The following is a 10,764-nucleotide window of genomic DNA, read 5'->3' as shown; positions in this document are numbered from 1 at the left end:
TATGGCAATGTTTATCTTCCATAACATAATAAGCTGTGGATGAATATTGCTGTATTGAAGAATCCAAAGTAGGCATTTATTGCAACTAACTATTATATACAGGAAAATAGTGATTAGAATGTTGGCCCTCTAGAGGGACAGCACATGGGAAATGAAGAGTAGTAAAGGATGACCCCTAATTTATAAACAGTGCCCTCAAGTTCTAGACACACACATACAAGAGGAAACTTCCTTTCTATGTTCACCTCATCAAGACCATTCAGGATCTTATCCAATTCAATCAAGTCTCACCTCTCTCTTCTAAACTCCCCTGGAAACAAGCTCTTTCCATCCAGTGTCTCCTCATAAGACAACTCACTTGTTCCAGGTATTAATCTATTAAAACTCTTCTGAACTGTTTCCAACACATTTACATCCTTCCTTAAATAAGGAGACCAAAACTGTACAGTTTTTGAGATGTGGTCTCACCAATGTCCTATATAACTGAAGCAAAGTATTCTCAATTTTATTCTCACTTTTATGTTCAATTCCTACCATAATAAAGGATAACATTCCATTAAGCTTCTTAATTACTCACGTTAGCTATATACTGACTCTTAGTGACTTGTGAACTTGAACTCCAAATCCCTCTGCATCTCAGAATTCTGTAGAACTTCTCTATTTAAGTAATACTTTTCTTTTTATCCTTCTTGCCAAAGTGACAAACTTCATATTCCCCCATATTATATTCTAGCTGCCAGATTTTTGCCCCCTCACTGAACCTAGCTGTATCCAATTGCATTCTCCTTATGTTCTTTTACCATGTGCTTTCCCATGAATCTTGGTCATGTCAACAGCTAAGTCATTGATCTTGATTGTAGATCCTTGCAGGACTCTACTGATAATATCCTGCCAATCACCAGAAGACCCATTTATACATGGTCTCTGTTTTCAGCCAAACTTCTAGCCATGCTAATGTGTCACCCCCTACAACTTTGCAAAATAACCTCTTATTTGGCACCTTTCAAATGCCTTCTGGAAATCAATGTACAATACATCTGCAGTGTCCCTTATCCACAGTGCATGTTACTGCTTCAAAGAACTCTAATAAGTCAGCTAAATATGCATTCAAACACCATGTTGACTCCCTTGATTGTTGTTAGCTTCTCTCCAGATCCAGGTTTTTAATGATTTATTCTAATATTTCCCCACAACAGACATCAAGCTATCTGGCCTATTGTTTCCTGTTTTCTGGAGCATCCCATTCTTGAATAGAGAAGGTACATTTGCTGCTTTCTGCAACCTTACCAGAATCTAGCATACTTTGGAAAATTAACATCAATGCATCTGCTATCTCATTGGTCACCTCTTTTAAAATCCTAGGATGAAGTCCATTGTGACAGCTCTCAGTTTCATCTTTTAGCTGCGCAGTTCTGTTTCCCTAACATTTGCAATTTCACCAAGTTCCTTTCTCCCACGTCCTGATTAAAAACTATTACTGGAATGATTTTTGTTTCCTAGACAGAGAAGAGAGAAGCAATACATTTGTTCATTCCACACCCCAGTTCCTTAATATGTACTACTAATTCCTCATTCACTGACTCTACAGAGGGCCAACATTCTATTTTTTTTTCTTTTTTAAATACCTGTAGAAACTCTTGCCCTCTGCATTTTATATTTCTTAGTATTCTGTCCAATCATCTGAACTGCCACTCATGTTTGCATAATTATATGCTTTTTCTTTAAGTTTAATGCTTGCCTTAACTTTAGTTAACAACAGACGGTCGATCTACCCTCAGTATTTTCTTTATAATAGGAGTATACAGTTCTTATTCCCAGTATTCTCAAATCGCCAGTTAAATATCTGCCAATGCTTTTCTATTAATCTATATGTTAGCCTAGTAATCCAGTTCACTTCATCCAGCTCCGTTTTAATGCCCATATAGTTAACCTTTTCTCAATTTAAAATACTAGTCTTAGACTGACTCTTCTCTTTATCAAATTAAATGTAAAATTCTAATCATATTGTTGTGTAGGAGCACCTTTATTCTGAGGTCATTATTTTTTCTTGTCATATTACACAGTCAAGTCTAGTTTAACCTGCTATATTATTGGTTCCAGAATGAACTATTCTAAGAAACTATCTCAAAAGCATTCGATGAAATCCTTGTCCAGGCTGTCATTGTTGATCTGTCATTTCAAGTTTATATGTAAGTTAAAACTGTCCATGGTTATTGCCATCCCTTTCTTATAAGCACCCAATATTTCTTGCACAATGTTTTCAACATCACTGTTCAAGGACCCCTGCAGGTGGCTTCTTTCCATTACTACCCTCTAATTCCACCCAAACCCATTCTACAACGCAACCTCTTGAATCAAGGTAATCGCTAGCTATTGTACCAATGCCATCCTTGATTAAGAACATTCCCTCCACAGTGCCTTAACAATCACTCCATGCAGGTCCTTCACAATTAGGAATCAAATCACCCCTCAGCCTCCTCAGTTCAAAGGCAAAGAACTCCAGCCTACCCAATCTTCCCCTGTAGCTGCAAATTTCCAATCCTGACAACATTTCCTCTTTACCTTCTCTGATGCAATTCTATCTTTCTGTTGAGGTGACCAGAAATGCACAAAGTACTCAAAATTGTGGCCTAACTAATGATTTATATAGTACTAATGTACCAAACCTACTCTTATATTCTGTGTCTCAACTAATAAAGGAAAGGATTCCATATGCTTTCTTATTGACCTTTCCTGCCACCTCCAGGGACCTATGGATATTTAGTCTCCCAAATGCAACAATTATTATTTATTCTGTAGTGATGGGGTGCATATTAGAAGCAAAGTTCTAGATTCGAGATGAGAATGGGAAGTAGCATTGAAAAAAATATGGGGGATGGTGGGATCTGAGTCAGTCTGGAACAAAAAGTGTTTCACCAAGTCTGGAAAAAGTAGTCAGAAACCAAACTTTCACACATTGGCATAGGAATTTTGGGGCGGCACAGTAGCTCAGTGGTTAGTACTGTGGCCTCACAGGACCGGGGACCTGGGTGACTGTCTGTGTGAAGTTTGCACATTCTCCCTGTGTCTGCTTGGGTTTCCATTGGGTGCTCCGGTTTCCTCCCACAGTCCAAAGATGTGCAGGTTAGGTGGATTGGCCATGCTAAATTGCCCATAATGTTCAGGGATGTGTAGATTAAGAGGGTTATAGGGGGATAGATCTGGGTGGGATACTCTGAGAGTCAGTATGGGCTTGTTGGGCCAAACGGCCTGTTTCAACACTGTAGGGGATTCTATGAAAATATGTGATTTCTATGAAAAACTTAGAAGGAGGAGTTGGTCTTTCACCTTGTCGAACCTGGCATTTAAATCTTTATGTTGGAATGAAATGAATTATTCAGTGATAACAAGCTCAGCGAGGGCCCAGAATTAAGACAATTAGCAAAAGGCATCAAAGACAACATAAGGAAATACATTTTCCCCAATGGGTGACATGAAACACATGATCTGAAAGGATGATCACAGTTGATTTAATAGTACCATACAGATATGAGTTGGATAGTGGGAGAGTGGACTAATTGGATGGATCAACTGAGGGGCCAGGATAGAAATGACAAGCAGAACAACCTCTTTCTGTGCAACATCATTCTGAGGTTCAGTGTGGGATTCTTTCAAGATCTGCCAGCAGCTTGAACTATTCTGTGTTGTTCTGTATTCTTTCCCACAGAATCAAAAATAATGTGAAAATCTTCCTTTGCAATCCTAAGGCAGACTGCATGCCCAGACAAATAAAATCAGACAAATCTTGTCACAATGATTAATAGCAATTAAAAAAATCACATTCAACAAATAATAAATAAAGGCACCTTAGTCCCAGAAAACCACAGGGCTGATCTCTCATTACAGAGATGAGTGAGTTTAACCTGAGTTTATGAATTATTTATTGTCATGTAGATCTGGAAAGAAACAGTGAAAAGTGTTTTTTTTCACCACAATGCAGCACCATTTTGAGTTACAAAAAGAAATTACATAAATAGAGTTCATCTTCTGTACACGGGATCTTAAGGGTCACCACATCTCAGGTGAGAGGTGAAGTGGGGAAGTTGGGACCTTTGTGTTGACTTCGTTGAATCTATACTGTTGGCATCGCGCTATATCACAAACTGGCTGTCCAGCGAACTGAGCTAACTGACCCCAACATCATACAAACGACAGGCTACCATGTGACATGTCACAAAAAAGTATTCAGATGTTTGCAGTGTGCACATTGGGCTTAAAATAAAAAATGAACAGGCTAAGAAATTAGTAAATGATATTGATTAGCGAGAAAATGCTCGAATCTGTCATCAGGGATGTGATAAATGAATAAAAATGATCTGGCTGGGTATAGTCAGCATGGGTTTGTGAATGGGAAATCATGACTGGCATACTTGTCAGAGTATTTTGAAGATGCTGCTAAAAAAATTGATAAATGAGAGTCAATGGATGTAGTATACTTAGATTTTCAGAAGGCTTTTCATAAAGTTCCCCACAGGAGGCTGGTTTGGAAAATTAAAGCACGTGGGACAGGAAGTGATGTACTGGTATAGATTAATGATTGACTAACAGGAAACAAAGTGCAGGAATAAATGGGTCTTCCTCATGTTGGCGGACTGTGACTCGTGGGGTACGGCAAGGATTATTAATTGCACCCAGCACAATGTATAAAAATGATTTAGAGTTGGGGACTGTGATAACCCCTACATGCCTTTGGGAATCACTAAATAATCTCCCTATGGAGTTCGATGAGTATGAGTTCTCTTGGAAACAGGCAATGGCCTGTTCCACTAGAACTCATCACCTGAGCCCTCTATAAAGCAGACTCAGGGATGGATTTGCAGAATTGTCTGTCCCAAGCTGGGACTAGCCTATGTACTCCATGAATAGTGGCTTTACTTTGGTGTTCAACAGTAAAGGATATTCCTTACCAGTCAGGCTTCCTGAATTAGTGCAGGGTCTAAATGTAATTTTTCCAAGTTTAGAGATCATACAAAGCTAAGTGGAAATGTGCGTTCTGGCGAAGATATGAAATAGCTTCAGGAAGATTTGGACAAATTTAGTGAAAGGCCAAGAATATGGCCGATAGAATACAATATAGAAAATATCAGGTCATCTACTCTGACTGCTGGAATGTATATGCAAAGTGCCTTAAATGGTACTAAAGTGTAAGTGTCAATGCGGGTGCAGCAAAGTATTAAGAAAGCTGCTGGAATGTTATTCTTTATTGCTAGAGGATATGAGTATAGGAGCAGTGAAGTTTTGCTTCCATTGTTTAGGAACTTGGTTAGACTCCAGCTGGGTACAGTGTGCTGTTTTGGTCTCCTTACCTCATGAAGGATATTATTGTCATGGAGGGAGTGCGATAAAGGTTCATCAGACTTGTCCTCAGATTGGCGGGACTGTCCGAAAGAAAAATTAGGCAAACTCAGCCTGTGTTTTTTCGAGTTTCAAAGAATGAGGAATGATCTTGTTGTAATTTTAAAAAAATACTTAAAGGGTTAGATGGGGTAGATGCAGGTAAGATGTTGTTTAAGAATCAGGAGCACAATCTAAAAACAAAGGGATACCATTTAGGACCAAGATGAAGAGAGGTTGTGAATAATTGGATTTCTGCGCCCAACAGAGCTGTGAAAACTCAGTCTTCAAGTATGGTTAAAGTCGAGATTTATGGAGTTCTGATGACCAAGGGGATAAAAGGTTACGGGTATAGAGTGGGTAAAAGACATTGAAGTATTCCATCAGCCATGATTGCATTAAATGGTGAAGGAGGTTTGATGGGCTGAATGGCCTACTGCAACTACTTTGGATTATCTTATTGATTACTCAAAGTGTACTGAGGATGTGTCACATTATTACATCTTGAGCATCGTATATACTCACATAAAGCTTGTGTTCCTAGGATGTAATTTTTAGTCAACCAGTGGATGGTCAACTTTTACATGAGGAACATTTTGGAGAAGTTGAAATTCCCTCTCCCATTCTCTCAGTAATACAATACACTTTCAGTAATAAATAAGATAATCCAAAGTACCTGCTGTAGACCAACCAGTGCAATAAACCTGCTTCACCATCAAATATAAGCATGGCTGATCCAACACTTCAAATTTCCAGAATCTACAATGTTTTGTTTTTACATTCCCAGTGGACTTAGTTAAACAAAGCCACAAAGAAGAGATGGCTGAAATCAACTTGCTGACATGGAATGAATAGAGTCACGGCTGGATATGTCTCCCCCTCCTACTCTCTTCGACTTCTCCAACTACATGTTCCACTACCCTACTACAAATGAATGGGTTGGCAGCTCAGTTTACAGGAAAATGGCCGGGATGGAGGAAAGAGGGATTGGGATAAGACAATGATAACACCAGCAAAGTGAAACATAATAAAATGTCCCATGGAAGACAACAAGAATGTTACAAAACAAAATATGACACTTAGATGATTTGAGTAAGTGCTTAAAGGAGGAAAGTGAGCTAAAGAGGAGAGGAGGTAAATTGAGGAAATTCCAGAACTTGGGACACATCTGAGCTTTAGGTGACCTCAAGTTTATGGAGTGTAGAATGGGGGAAACAAACCTGAGTTTGTGGAATATGAAATAACCCCACAGAGGCCAGTATCCTGTCAACAGGTCATCCTTTATTTACACATGCACAGTCCTTGACACTGATCCAGCTCCCTCAGAGCCAGCTCTCAGAGAGAACAGAACCCCTGACACTCCTGTTTTTATCTATCAGCCAGGGGTCCCTGATTGGACCAGGTTAACAGCCCCAGTTGGGGAACTCATATTCTATGAGGTCGATCTGGTTGATCTCATTACACAGAATAACCAAGCTCAAAGATAATAAAGACATGAAGGATGGATTTCAGCAGCAAATGCGCTGAGATGGGTGATGTCAGTTGAGTTAAAGGTAAAGTTTCTATAGTTCAGAAGGCCATAGGGCTGCTCTCTCATTACAGAACAATGACTGGTGGATGATTTAATCTGAGGCAAGGAGAAAGATTGAGAAGGAGAGCCCTTCATGATAAGCTCAACCGGAACTGAACTCGCACTGTTGTCATCATTCTATATTGCAATCTGGCTAGCCAGCCAACTGAGCTAACCAATTCATAATAGAGGAAATAGGTGATGTAAGTGATCACACAAATATGTAATCAGAAGTTCTTATTTGTGTCCTGTGTTGATGGCTGACCATCTAACTCATTGCCACTTTTCTGCGCTATCTTCATACCTTCTGTTGATGTCATTTGTTATGTCCAGACCCTGGTGATGTTCCCCAATTTGTTATGGTCCCAGTTATTAACCTGAAATCATTGAGTACTTGTTGAAAGAGAGTTGTCTTTATTCGCCTGACCCCTCAGTTGGTTGCACAAGATTAATTTTAAAATGATCCCTTCCATAGTGGCTACCTATCTCCCAGAGCCAAGTTAACTTGTATTTTAAAAGGGACCGTTTTAAACAGGCCTTCTCGAGTGAACAAAGAGTGAGTTTATTAATTACTAAACGTGAGAAGAATTAGTAATGCCACACACACACAAATTAGAAACAGGAGGTGAGTCAAAAAGGATGAAAGAAAATTAAAACAGATACATGGATCGGTTTCTGAATTGTTTGTGAACAGTGAATAGTTGAATGTCCTGGCCAATAATTTGGAGGTTACCAATAGTGTTGAGGGTTGGTAATTGACCAGTCAGTGTCACAATTTTTAAACTGATTGGTATTCTGCACTTTTGATTCCTTTTGACTACGATTGAGATTTAGTATTCAGGGTGTGGGGTGGGGGAAATGTGAGGAGAGTTGTTTTGTTGTCCTATTTCCTTTTTGTTAACATTTTGTAGCATTCAGAGTTAAATAACATCTTTACCTGCAACACAGGGTTAACTGGGGGAAAGTTAGTCACTTGTACTTGTCAATTGCTAATATTTGAACCAAAGCTGGTACACATGAAAACATTCAGTCCTACTAGTATAGTCCAGTTGAGTTGAAACTGGCTTTCTTTTTTATATATTCCTGAAGGGTGAAACTGTCATCCCTGTAAGATGTGGCTTTCTGCTGAGAAAGGAGAGAACATCTGATGGTATCACTTCTTTTTAATTCTATCCCTGCTTTCCTGACAATTAAGAGATGCAAACTTCCACGAGCTTCAGATAGTCACTGAATTTAAACTTGCAGGTTTTTTCTCCCTGTAGCAGTCCTCTTTTTAAAAACAACTCATTTTGGAGTTAAAAGTAGAAATTGTCTATAAATACTTTGGGGTTCTGATCCACCATCATGTCACATTAGTCTCCAGAAATCTATGGGTTTCCAGCTTCAGCATGCTCAATGGTTAAACTTCAACAGATCCCTAGAGTAAAATATTCCAAAGATCCTCCAGTCTCTGAATGAAGAAATTCCACCTCAGCTCAGTCATAAGTGACCTTTCCCCTTATTCTTAGACTATTATTGCCTGAATCTGGATTCACCAGCCAGATTATCATTCTATCTACATGCATCGTGATGCACCCTGTAAGGGTAAGGGAACAGAGTTTGTGCTGCAGGCACCAAAAATAGCGGCATCTATCTTCCAAATACTTAATATTCCTCAATACTTTATTGGAAAAAATATTGCTCAAACAATAATGGAAATACGTAGCACTATGGCTTATAGCACTTCTATTCACCAGATTGAACTTTCCAATCTCTATGGAGACCACGCAAACACTTGTAGGGTTCCAGCTTCTTGGTCCATTTCTCTCCCATTTGTCCCCTTTTACACATATAAAAAAAATAAAAAAGCCAGTTTCAACTCAACTGGAATATACTAGTAGGACTGAATGTTTTCGTATGTACCAGCTTTGGTTCAAATATTAGCAATTGACAAGTACAAGTGACTAACTTTCCCCCAGTTAACCCTGTGTTGTAGGTAAAGATGTTATCTAACTCTGAATGCTACAAAATGCTTCAAGATGGTGGTAATCCTGGGAGTATGAACCCCAATACTGCACCCATTTCAACGTCTTCTCAGACCATGACCTCAGTCTTTAGTCTCAGGCACGAACTCAGATTATTTTCCTTCTCTTGTTCAGATCATCCAAGCCCTTTAAGTCTGTGATTATGTCTTGCCATATTGACATTTCAATTTCATTGTACATTCAGCTGGGATCCCACTCCCCATGTCCAATGATCCTTATCTCAGGCAAAGTAGTCAGAGATTTGACAGCGGGGGAGGAATGTTCCTATTCCATAACAAGCAGAAAATTCTGGCTCACCCTATCCTTCGCTCTTTCGCACTGTTTCCTAAGTTTTCTTTACTGTAACTTTCATGCCTCTTTCTGTTTCAGCTTCATTGTTCTGTCACCTCACTTATTTACAACCACCCCTCCATCTGAATGCTTATCATATGGTTTTCTTTCCCTGAATGAGAACACCACCATCTAAAAGTTCCCCTAAGCCACTCAGCACCCTGACTTGAAAATATATTGTTGTTCCTTCAATGGTGTTGGGACAAGATTCTGGAATTCCCTCTCTAGTGGAATTCTGGGTCTACCTGCAGCACAAGGACTACAGCAGTTCAAGAAGATTTCTCACCACATCCTCCTCAAGGGCATCTAAGATCGGGAAATAAATTCTGGCCCAGCTTGCAATGCCCACACACCACGAATGAACTTTATTTTAAAAAATGCAACAGCCTCCTCTTTGTATCTCTCTCATTTTGCATTTGTCTGTTCCCTAAATTCTCTTCCTCACTCAAACCACAGCCAAAACCATACCTGAGCTCTACTTGTGTGATAGGATTTGTTGCTTTGCCCGAATTTGTGAGGCTTCCACTTGTTTTATCTGCGGATCACTGCACGTTAACATCAGAGTCACTGAGGACCTGAGGGTGTAAATAATCTGCTAATTTTTAATTACCAGTCAACAGGTTGGATGAAAATCATTCTCATCGTCTGACCTAAGGACTTAGATCATAGACCATAGAATCCCGACAGTGTGGAAACAAGCCATTCGGCCCTACAAGTCCACAGAGCATCCCACCCAGACTTATCACCCTAAACTATCCCCGTGACCCTGCATTTCCCATGGCTAATCCACCTAACCTATACATCCCTGAACTCTATGTGCAGTTTAGCATGGCCAATCCACCTAACCTGCACATGTTGGATTACATGGCTAAATGGGCTATACAGTTTTAAGATATTTATACACTTAATTACAGGTACATTGTTTAGCGATGAGAATCACAAGCAGAGCAAAATGCAAATATTTCTTCGACTTAGATAGTTCATTTTCAGAAGCTGCCATTGGAACATTTGGATTAGATTAATTCCTTGTAATCTTTTCTGCTAATCACTGTTTTAAATTATTTTCGCTTCGTTCATACGGATGTCAATGCTTATGATTCAACAAGGTAAAGAAAGTATTTTCCAACTGAACAGGATACACAGCTGAAAAGGCTTTACACTGTTAAGATATTCATATACTTAATTACAGGCACATTGTTTAGTGATGACATACCGTTTTGGATACTGTTGGGGGGGATGGCTTACCAGGGGTAAGCCGTGGGGTACAGGTCTCTGGCACAGAGTCTGTCCCTGTTGCTCAGAAGGGAAGGGGGGAGAGTAGGAGAGCATTAGTCATTGAGGACTCCATAGTTAGGGGGACAGATAGGAGATTCTGTGGGAACGAGAGAGACTCGCGGTTGGTGTGTTGCCTCCCAGGTGCCAGGGTCCGTGATGTCTCGGATCGTGTTTTCGGGATCCTTAAGGGGG

The sequence above is a fragment of the Rhincodon typus genome, chromosome 3 (genome assembly GCF_021869965.1).
Source record: "Rhincodon typus isolate 14 chromosome 3, sRhiTyp1.1, whole genome shotgun sequence".
Lineage (NCBI taxonomy): Eukaryota > Metazoa > Chordata > Chondrichthyes > Orectolobiformes > Rhincodontidae > Rhincodon > Rhincodon typus.
This window is presented reverse-complemented; position numbering follows the sequence as displayed.